A 12,550-nucleotide genomic window follows, 5' to 3' on the forward strand; every position below is an offset into this window, starting at 1 on the left:
TCATCCCTTCGACACGATGATGCGTTGCGTTGGGTGACGCATTGAGTAACCGGATATTGGCCTTATTGGTGCAAGCCTAACTGTCAACCTATTACTACGCTTCCCATGCGAAGTGAAAAAAAAACATATTTGTGCGATTTTTTCCTGTTTTCACACACCCCTTTTGGGTGGAAAATGTTGGACAAATAATCAGTACAATCAGAAACAAATGACGAACCATTCCGAAAAGCGATTCGAGCATTCAGTTTCACTACCAACTTCATCAAAAGTCAAAAACAAAACACAATTATTGGATGTGCAAAATGAAAAGTGGCCATAAATTGGGATCATCAGCCCCTTTCCCTTGGTGGTGGGGTGCACATATAGTTTGTAACTTATGCAACAAACCGACAATGATGATGAATTCATCCGCAAAACCTTTCTACTTGTACGTTCCATTCCGGACTACGCGATTGTTCAATCAATCGTATTTTGATGATAATTGGATGTTTCTTGATTGGGTTTTATGACATATTGCAATTACCCGTACGAAGGACTTGTTTCCAAGCCTCCTAGATTAATTCTTTTATTTGGCATTTAAAAGATCGGTTTAAGAACTTTTAATACATGCTGTTAGTAATCGTAAAAGACCTTTCATGGAATACATATTGTAATTTTAATCATGACTTCAGTGTCATCAGAAGTTTAATTTTAAACTTCGATACTGACCAGTGGATAATGGATTAATCAAGCTAGCAAATCTAATTAGCTTCCGAGACGCCTAATAAACGCCACTAATTCACCCACTAATGATGTCCATGACACCAGCTAATCAAAGACACTGGCGCATTTATTTCCTTTCCGATCTGGGAGTGGGGTGATACGGCCTACGGGACAATCTCGATAATTTCATAATCGAAATTCACACCCTGTGCTGCAAACAGTTTCGCCGCTTACCACGGTGACAAATTCCTCGCACCACACGCAACCACCTTCAGGCGTGGAGACAAATGCCACCATAGAAAACAACCGTATTGTTTCACCGAATACCGAAAACATTGGTTTGTTTATCGTGGTACATATCATAACATCCGCCAAACTCGCTTCGGGAAATCAAGACTCAAACCGTGACCAAAGACCGATTGCCTAAGGGTACCAGAGCCGGGCACAACAAAACCGCTCGTACATGTGACATCATGGTGTGGAACGTTCCGTCTGGAACGGCTTATCGATTATGCAGATGAGATTCAAAAAGACCCGTCCCACGGCATGTGTGTGTGTGTGAGCGAGTGCGGTGTGCAGAACCAATTTCCAGCCGAACGGTACACGGATTTTCGGCATTTCGGAAGCAAATCGAACGGTGGTAATGCAATTTAAAATCAATCGATTTAATTGCAATACAATCATATTCATTTTATTGACCCGATCACATCACACACACGCACACACGTCGCGGGCGCACATATTTGTGGGTGGGGAAAACGGCCGGCGGATGTTTGCACCTTTGGATGCCCATTTAAAATAGACTTCAAGTTGGAGCATTGGGCTTTGGGCATTGGGCACACGCCTACCATGCACAATTGGATTAATCTACGCTCGCCAACGATCGAAGGCATAACGCTTCCGGTGGCTGATTGCAAACGACTTGGCGACATTGCCGGCCAATTCTGCACCGGGATTTTGACCGTGGTGGAGCTATTTCTCCACCGCTCAATGAAGCCACTTTAATTGCATCAAAATGCACCATGCGACACGGTGCATTTGTTCGCAGTAGCCTCAGCACACACTCACTGCTAGCGAGGTAGATTCGTGCGGTAGGATCGATCGGATGATTTCAAATATTAACACGTATCATAAATTGTGGTGGACCTTTGGCTTGGGCTCGATGCCAAAGGTCTACCGACTGGGGTGGCACACATGCCACACACGCTCACAACACATACCTACAATAAGCAGGTGATTAGGAGGCTATTCATGCGTATATTTATAAATTGCATTCGCAATCGCAGCCACGCATTCCCGCACTGCGCTTTGGGAGAATGGACATGCAATCGGTCGGTTCCAAGACCGATCCTTTTCTCCACCACAAGCTCTCCAATACACGCGCACACACACACACATGCACACCGAATGATTTGTCCGTTGGGTCAGATGACAATTATCCCTGCTGGTGTTTTGTTGGCCCGGGTAGCTCTGCATCCCAGGTGACATTCGAAATCCGGGCGCTAAGATTAAAGTCAAACGGTGTGTGTGTACACAACGGCAAAGGCCAAAGTACTTAACCGCAGCCAAATCTGAAATGCGCCTTCAATATGAACAAACCGATACCAAATACACCTCGGAGGCATAGCACGCTGGCTCCCAACTGTGAACCGAACAACATCCCCGGGACCGAGTATTACGGCACAGTGCTTTGGAACTCTGTTCTAGATGGTGTCATTTCTTTGGCTTTGGCACAGTGGCACGCTCGCAGTGTAATCGTGTGCCCCTTAAGCTTTCGGGACAATGAATCAAACGCGTATCCTGCGAAATGTGTCTTGCCAATTGCCTATCTTTCGGGCGCACATTACATCCTCAGATGTGGTTTACGCGACTGTCGCGCAAGCTCATCCCCAATATTACACACTAATCGCTACTCATCGCTAGCGTCGATCGTACCACCAGTTCCAATGTGTAACGTGTTCCACAAGAGCCACACAGATACAGTGAAATGCAAATCAAAGCCCTTTGTCTCATTAAAACCAACCCACGGGAGAAGGAACTCAAACTCGGTTCGTTATAGAAGAAAAATAAAACAAACAGATCGATACAATGGTCTTCCGCAAAAGGGGAAAATATTATCTTCTAAAAGCATTTTCCGCGTGCGTTACCGCCGCCGCACGCAAATGAAACTCAACGCTTAATGAATGTGCTCGTTGTTTATTCGGTTGTAAATTCGTTAATCCGCTGACGCTAATGCTTAATAAATAAGTGAAAATCTATTATTAATAATGCACGCGTAACAATCCACGTTGCAGCCGGTTCCCTTGCTTTCCTGCATTTAGTTGCGACAAATCCGACCACAACCGGGGTACGGTATCGACCGCCGTAAGCCTATAGCAGCGAGCGTGTATAGCACGAGCATCGAGAGGACACATCGATGTGTTGCACTGGACAAACACACGCCGCCGTGCACGTTATGCGTGTTGCCTGTGACGCGGACGCATTCGAAGCTGGTCACACATAATCGTGCACGTTTGCCAATTCGCGGTTGGGAAATTCGTGGATAATGAAATTCGTTTTGGTGCAGCCTTGCATGATGCTGTTTCCGATCGGAACCCGAGTGTCCATTTTCCTATTAATTTTCTACATTGTTTTTTTTTTCTCTCGTTTGTTTGTTTGCTCGACAATAACATGCAAAATAAAACCACACGGTTTCGGTGAATGTTGTACAAGTGTACATGGACGTTTTTGAGATGTAGTTTTGCGTTCCTTTTTTACCAGTGTTACACTTTTCTAAATGACGTGCCCATGTGCAGTGCAGTTAGTATCGTAAAATAACAGTTGTTTTTAAGCATTATCAGCACTCGGTGCTGGATGGCGAGGAAAAAAGTAATTGTACACATAATTGATGTTGCAAACGATGGTCTCGACTGGGAGGGTACCGAAATTGGGCTGTTTGTCCCACCAATTAGTTGATATTTATGCTCACGTTTCGATGGACGCAGGAGGGACCGGCACACAGGGTTGCGCAGAATGCGGGACATGCTGTAAGGTAGGCAATCGTAGTCAAAAAGGTAGACAAGGGAAAATAATCCCGAAACAGGTCGTAAAGTCGTATAAATTATCATTAATTTTGCTCCACATTGCACCGTCAACCCATCAACAGTGCTGGGATGGTAACATTTGGAACGTGGTTGAACAAGATGTCCCTATAAGCACACACACACACACACACACACACTCATCCAGTACATCCGATGCGAGCCAAACTATTCCCATAAAACATTAATGCAAATGTATAAATCCGTGCTTTTTATGTCACTTGGAGGAGTTGGAGCAAATTAAGTGACTTTGCCGGTTTTGCTCCACAAAGCAGAAGCCCCCTCCGTACACACGGCCCGTAACGACGACCACGGAACTGATGGCCCGATGGAAGAAGCTTTCGGGTGGTGTAGATCGGTTAGTCTACCTTCGAGGGGCCCATGCCCATGCCACTCCCGAGCAATGATTTACCATCGTGGCTGGCTGGAAGGTTGTCCCATTCGGAAGCGTGTTTCCGCATCGTAAGCATCCCGAACGGACACATCGATGGACGGAGGATCACCGGGATAATCTTGGGATACGCAAATTTGTGTAGTTCAATCAAAGCAACCCATCCATCTTCACGACCGCCCCGGTCCATTCGAGCCCTTTCCAGATGATTATCAATTTGTACTGGTGTGCGAGCCGTTCGTGAAGGGAATGGCTTTTCTTAGCCTTCTGGCCTCTGGCAATACACGTCCAGGGCGTACAAAGCGTCCGAGATGAATGTCTATCGTTTTCGTGCGAAATTGACTCGATCAATCTATTTCGCCTCAACGCAACTCCCTCAGTTCCTGGGCGAAGGGCCAGCCAACAGTGTGGCACTTTTACGGCGAGAGTTTTTCACTCAATTTGCTAGCATTGGTTTCATGTGGCGCTCACGGGGTTCGCTTGCTTCCAAGAAATTACCTCTTTCGGAAGATAAAAAAGAATCCCTATTCGATACATGAATCAAATCAAATAGTTTCTCGCATGGAAATGTTTTACAATCAGCGAACATTTTATTACAGCTCAATAAAATATCACCGAGGGCCGGGTTCCGTGGGGTGAATACGTTTGCGCGAAACAATTGCTTGTGAGCAAATCAACACACTTAAAGCGGTAGCCAACCGAAATTAGGTTCGCGTCATCAAACAATCCACGGTTCACTTGTGCCGAGCAGCAGCAGCAGCATCTTGCTGAATCTGGTAAGGAAGGCTCTCCGTATCCTGCCCGACACATACTTCACTCGAGAGCAGGCTGATATGCATACGGCGTGACGAACCAACCAAGACGAAAGCCTAATCGTGTGCACTTGGCTGCACACACACAAAGGCAAGGTTATCAATTTTGGATTTCACGCCTCCCTGCACGAACGACGGCAACGACATGGGGATGCGACGAAGCTTATTGTACTCTTTGAACTTGCCTATTACTTCATCACTTATTGATGCTTGTCTGTTAGCCATGATACACTAAGGGGGTGTTGCTAGATGTGTATGAGTAAGACGCCTTTTTTATGTGTAATGTAAAAAGTTCAACAATTCTTTGATGAGATATAAATTATTTTATTTATGGCAAATGATGCACTTTTATACAAAATGGTCACTAACATTCCTGTCATATATTCCTGTCATAGAAAACTCTTGCAGGTTTCAATCACGGCTTTTTACGATCGATGGAAACTTTTCACCAGGTATTTGCAGTTTACTATGTATTTCATCCTGTTGTGGGTCTGTGGACCTCTACTGTGTAGTCTGTTGCATAATTGATGCTCCAGTGCTAAGCAAGCGTTGAAATAGCGTGCTTGAACAACTACCTACAAACAATTTAGTGTCAAATTCATTTGATTAGCTTTAGCTTAACATCAAAGAGTGTCATGAAAGTGACCTGTTGTAACAAATATGGGAAACAAAACCTTTAATGCTCTTTAAACAATCTAATGTTTTATTTTCGGAGTTTATGGAAAAGGAGATGTACATGAAACATAAATTTGAATCATAATTCACCATGTGCAGGAGCCTGAACGGGATTATTCAGTGAAATTCTATCCCCAGTAATGCCTTTCATTCTTCTTCCCGGAATCTACTTTAGTTTTCCATCATGAAACCCAACACATTACCATTTCCTTGAATTTTGTACATTATCGTGACCGCTGACGCATCCTTCGTGAGTTGTTACTTGCGTTGTAGTTTTATTTTTTTAAGAACGCTCGCTGGGCAAAGAATAACCGGTGGAAAACTGTTTTGTGAAGTGGTTTAAGACCATTCCACGTATTCGGTTCCGACTGTTTCCACCATATGCCGGTGCAATAAAGCAAGCGGAAGAGCATAAAATGGAAATTGGATTATTGTTTTCTTTCTGGCTCGTTCTCGTGTTTCTTTTCTTTTCGATTTTTCTTCAAACCATCCTCAACCGTATGTAAACATTTTCCAGCAGTTAGATAGAACGGGTGAGATAGATAGATGCGGAAGAAGATAAAAGTGCCTGTGGTTGCTTGGTTCGCTGGAAAATATAAGTTTAATTTTCATCACTGAATATCATTAGCGGGAATTTATTTCTCCAATATTTTGCAACTTACTGTTTTTGGGAGGTTAAGTCGTAACTTCCACGAGGTTCTTGCTTTGAGCAGTTTGCAGGTATTTAAAAAAAAAATGCTGGTTTAAAATTAAATTATTTCTTAGTACACTTTTACTAAGCCGTGAGCTCTCAAAAAGAAAAAGGAAATTTCAATTAGCTTCACTGATAATTTCATTCTTCTCATTGCTCTCCTCTACGGTCACTTGATTGCATGCATTCCTTCAATACAGTGACTTCCACCGGCTAGTGAGCGTCTACATCGATCCTAATTGAATTAGTCACCCCAAATCTCGTGCTTGAGCTTGCGGTGCTTGCTTTAATCAGATTTCACTGGCTGAATGTGCAGTTTTAGAAGCAAAGAAAAAATAACCATAATCCCAAAAAATAAAAAAAAAAGCTTAACGGAAAAGTTTTCCTTTGCTTTGCTTTACTTTCTTCCGCGTTCCGTTCCCCGCGGAATACACGCAACAAGAAAACAATGGAAACACTTATTTGACGCCTAAATTAATGTGACATAACTCAATTCATTAGCATAATGTCAATCCCCGGTACGGTTGTACGAGGATCTACCATTAGCCAGCGTGCCATGATCCTCTTCGTTAGTAGCTTTCCGTTGCGGAAAGCGTTGTCCTTTGCTGCCCGGATCCATTCGATACACGATACGCTCGGATCTTTAAAAAGCAATGAAACAAAAAGCAAAACAGTACAGGGCAACAGTACCATGCGTTTTCCACCCTTCGGTATGCGACCCATGATTTGTACGCTTTTATCACTTCAATCTGGTTCCCTTCGGCTGTACGCGGGGACATTCCGTTCCGACTGTGTGTCCTTCTGTTGTCGAAATACTTTTGGCTCGGTTTGTATTCTTCACTTGACGCTTCGGCAGTATGGCGTGATTGGAAATTTCAGACTGACATATTCTCTGCCGCTGGCGGCTACCCTGGGCTGTTCCTTCTACGATTTTCCGAACTTGTCCATGCTTTTTTTTTTCTTCCTGTTTTGCTTGGGCCACTTGGTTTAAATACGTTTCGTCATTTGCATTTCGACTCCCTGCGGCAGAGGCATGGCGCTGTTGTTGTGTGCCATGCTGTAAGCAACTAAAACGAGCTTTTCTTCTCGCAGCGGTAGGCTTATCAAATGATTCAACAAAAAGCAGCAGAAGAAGGCAGCAATAAACAGGACAACGCACATTCCAAGGACAATTTGTAGGAAACATCCCCGTACCCATTTGTGCGGCACGTCCTTTCTTTTCTCGTTTGAATGGTTGAAAATGAGTTAGCTTGAAATGGGGGCGACCGGGAAGAATGGGCATTGAAACTTCTCGCTGGAAGAGGGAACCGTCGATAAGAGACGTCGGTGGCGATGAAAAACGCTCACGCTTGTCGGTTGTATACACGACAGATGAGAGACAGTCCTTGGTAGCAGCTTGAAGTTGTTATGTTCCCCCGCTGCGCCATCAGAGGGAAGAAAATGCAAATTAATGATGTTGTTTATTTGCGGATGACTGTGCTCATAATCGAGTTAGCTTGCCGTGACACTTGCGCCTGGTCCGAAACACCCCACCACCGCGATAGGCCGTACGGCGTTAGTAGGACAGGACAAAAAAGGGAATGCAAATTTGCCTCTTTTTCGCTGTTTTTGCTTCACGTCGAGGCGATGGAAACAGTGGCCGGGGAAGGCTTTTTAAACTTATCGTTCACTCCTATTTCCATCCTTCTTCAGCATTGGAGCATTGCGAAATGGGGAAAGATGGGGAGAATATAAATCCCAACTGCAATTTCCCTGATGACATAATGTGCTTCCTACGGGTGGATAAAATAAAATATTAAAGATGACACAAACGCGGAACTAAAGCGCGGACCAATCGGAGAGTGGTTTTTCATTCCGTGAGCCGAGTTGCTGTAAAAGATGGACGGACGGCCTTTTTTTATCGTCGTTCCTTATCGGTTCCTATTAATTCCAATGCCGGCCATGCTGAACCTACTTTTTATCCATTAATCCTTAATATATAACGTTAGTATAGCTACTTTGTTTGCTGTCTATTTTTTAATCCCTTTAAATGAAAGTCCGCCCTCCAGCGGCCACCACACACTGGAAGTTCTGCCGGCACGATGGAGCAACATCTTCAACTACTTTCTTCTAACTTTGTGGTTCCGGTTGGTACGGGAAGTTTCTTCCTCGATTGAACCACTGGAAGAAACTTTACCAACCACACACAGCTTCTTTGTGAAGTTGTACGACAATTTCTCTTCCTTCGATCGTAAACCTTCCGCCTGCCATTCCGGCACATGCAGCAGGACCGGCGTAATGACCACCTCCAGTTGGAGAGTGACTTTGACAGAAAGACAAACATTCACCACCGGCGAACCATCACTTTTTCTCCATCCGTGACTACTGCCACGTGTTCGCTTCGGTTCGCCCAGCAGATCCCAGCAGATGCAGTCGGTCCGGATGCAAGCACCAACTTTTCAACCGCTTCCGTCCTGCCCGTACAATCCACCAGTGGGCGAGGGAGAGTGTCCCCACGACAGACGACAAATTGCCGTTTTGACGATGCATAAAATGAGAATTGATTTGCGACACGAGTGCTGGGTGTGTGTAAAGTGCAAGCATAAATTTCCTCCTGTCGGCACCATGTCGGTTTCGGGTTTTGCCAGTACGGGGCAGCAAAATGGGCACTGTCAGCGTAAAATGACAGGAATCTCTATCAAGCTTGGCGATTTCGTTTCCGAATTCACCCATGACCAACGCTCCCCTTCGCTCGGTTGCATCTGCTGTCAGGTCCCGTTTCATGAACCGAAGAATTACGCTGGATCTTCTGCTGGTGTAGTTTATAGCGAGAGTTTGAAGGGCCAGGACAGAAGTCAGGAACTCTGGGGGAGACTACAGAACCGAGTCCTTCCACAAGGGCGGTGGACCAAGTTCTTGTACCAGGAGAGACATTTATTTAATTTCCCTTCCAGTTTCTTTTCCGGATGTCTGTTGGCGTCCAGCGTCTTTGGAAGCGTTTCTTCTACGAAGTCTGTTCGGATGAAGAAAGTGTGTAAGAAGTGATAAATCGAATAGCTTGATATCCCACCAGAAAAATATCGATCGAATGTCGTTGCCCTTAAGGAGCGATTTTAAGGTGTTTGATAGAGCGTTTCACATATTTGTGGAATCATGTGGAAAGCTCATGTTTCTGAATTTAAATATAGAAATAGATCAATTGAAAATTTATTCATCCAAATAATGTCATTGACTGTAGTTGACTTGAAGGAAAGTATTTAACAAAACAGTTTAAATCGTGTTGATCTTTCGAACATTCATAAATTCGGAGCGCCAAGGTGTGATCAAGTCAATCCAAATTAATTATCAATGGCTTCGGAACAAGTTGATTAGGACTTGGGTCTTTAATACGCATATTTCTTCTGCCTCCCTCTTTCCCAACAAGTTTATGGGATTGTATGTGTGTCTCATATTTGATCTAATACTCGGCTCGCAAATGATCACCGACTAAGTGACAGATGCTCGCGTCACTACCGTTGACGTTATGGTACCAAAGTTCCATTTATTTGTTATCTAAAAAAATAATAAATTGTTACTGTCGCTTCTTCTTCGGGAGATGGTAGTACCCTATGGCATCTTCAATCATGCTTCCTTCAGCAAGACAGTCCACCTCTCATCCTCCGTTCACACGCTCCTCATTTGTCTTGGCCTTACAGCCTCTAATGATACTATTCACCAAACAAAACCCTCCGTCCCGTGTGTCATGTTGTCTTTCCGCAGTTTCAGTAAATATATGCGAAAGGTAGAGCAGCACAAATTGCTCTGTGTGCTCGTGGTGCACGATGGGACGTCGAAAGCTTGCATGATAAAATAAAAATAAAATAGTGTGCTGTCTTCCTCGTCTTCTTCGTTTGGTTGTTTGCTTGTCAAGAATGGGCACGTGAGTGCGGAAGCCATGATCCGCCCAAACACAGTAGCGCCACACACAAATGGTATTAAAGCTAATCTAAGCACACATATTCACGAAACGGACAGGATGAAAGGCAGTCTGTTGTGCTCGGTGCTGCCTTTATCCACGCCGAGTTTGCCAGCATGCAACCCTGGCTACTCCTGCATAAGAGTAATGCCACTCCCAGCAGCAAATGGGGACAGGGCGCCAGAAAACCAAATCATGAGCATCGTCTTTTTCAGCCCGCCGTTGTGTAAGTCAGCTGCTGATCCACTTGCCAGCTGAAAGAAAATTCTACATTCATCTTCGTCCTCGTCGGCTTTCGCCAAAGGATGCGCGCCATAGCGTACGTGGTGGTGTCCCATGCCATTGCCGGGTCTTCTCTTCCTTTTCAAGCACATCCACACTTGCTTGCAAGATGGCTCACTATTTTTTGCCCATTTGATGGGTTATGTGAGAAAAAGAGAGCGAAATTGGTAAACGATGGCGATGTAACGACGTCACTTGTCATCTTTCCGTGCGACTAAATTCTAAAGCCTTAAAGAAACTGGCACGCCACAGCAAGAGGGTGTAAAATACAGGAAAAAAAAAGAATACCGAAAAGAGATCTGTTCGGGATCGGTTTTTATTGAAGCCAGCGGGATAGCGGGTTCTAAGGCTGGCAGGAGGGGAGATCACGCTTCTTGCAAAAGCTCACTGGTCCGTTTCACACAAGCAAACGTGACAAAAAATAATATCCTAAAATCTCTTTCATGAACTGAATTTCAATTTCGGGCAAACCGATGCAAAAACGCTTCCATTGACCAACTGCCGAAAATAGAGAACGGAAATAAGCAGGAAAAAAGACGCTTTTTTTAGTTTACCTTCCAGCGCACATGGAAATGTGATACAGAGCTGCACGTATTGCAATGATAAATGCAACGTGTGATGCACATGCACCATAAATTGAAAAACCCGAAACCATTCAGGCCTTTTTAATAGCTTTCGGGGAAGTGGCTGAAGATATTGTACTTAGAGAGGGGGGAGTTCCCCACCTCCATTTGTATCAACTCCGAAATAAACTAGTTCCTTTACGAAACTGGGCCTTCACTTCCGCTTCGCAGCACAAAACCATCGCAAACCGAAATTGCCCATCGTCTGTCGGTGACATCTCTCGCTCTCTCCCTGTCTCCAAAAATCAAGCTTGTTCATTCGGTTTTCAATTCCCCACGGTACAATGAGTTCATCGAAAGTGGAAAAAAAAGACAGAAACCCCGACACTAGATCGATTTCCGGTACCGGCAGTCGGTTCATCATTACATCCCGCAGTTTTCCCGAAAGGGAAAAGGTGTTTCCCGCATGACTTGACCTCGGACGTTCGGTTCAGTCTTCCGCCGGGCGGTCTCGATTGTAGCGGAAAGACTAGAAACAATCGTCCAACTGTCAATCTTATTCCCTTTTCTTCGTTCCACCGATAGACACTGGTACGTTTTTCTTTTTTCCGTTAGTTGTCTATTTTCCAATGAATGAAAAGAGAACAGTGTAAAGATCTGTAAAATAAAAGAAGTTACAGATCAACTGGGCGGTAGCGGGAGAAAGCGAAAAGCAAAGATGGAAACATTGGGAAAGGTTCGGCTCAGTTCCTTTAGAATCATTTCGACTAGTTACGGCCGTCCTTTGGAAGCCATCATCAGTGCCTCACATAAATCGAACGAAATGGTTTTCCGAATCCATGGACATCCTTCTCTCCAATTTCACACTCTTTCTCTGTAGTTGATGTGATCCAAAAAAAAACACCCATCCGGCGACAGTTGACAATTTTGATTCGTCTCCTTCCAGCAAAAGCACGTCGTCGTCTTATCGCGCTCTCGTGCCCGAAGTTTGCCAGATTGGTTTATTACATTGCCTACGATTTCCGATGACAAGCGTTCATCCTCAACCTGCCGTGACGATGGCGCTTTTGTTTCACATCTCGTTCGGTTGATCGAGGCTTTCAGCGCACAGCAAAAACCAGTCCCGCCATGCGCCCTTGCAAACGGATAAGCAGTTACTGTACGGAAACCAGTCTTCAGTTTGGCCGCGTTTTCCACATTGCCCGGCGGAAAAGAAGTGTATTCCCGTTGTTTTTTTTTTTTATTTCTCGACCCCAGAAAGAAAAAGAAAAACCCACCCAAAACTACCACCATTGTTGTCCGATGTTGCCGAAAGGACAAGGACGTTTCCTGTTGGGACAGGAAACGGAAAATTTTGATTTCGCCCCCGTTCACCGTTGTTCCACCAATGCTGCCCACGATGGCGCCTACACCCCCCGAG

Source organism: Anopheles moucheti, chromosome 3 (genome assembly GCF_943734755.1).
Source record: "Anopheles moucheti chromosome 3, idAnoMoucSN_F20_07, whole genome shotgun sequence".
In the NCBI taxonomy this organism is placed as follows: domain Eukaryota; kingdom Metazoa; phylum Arthropoda; class Insecta; order Diptera; family Culicidae; genus Anopheles; species Anopheles moucheti.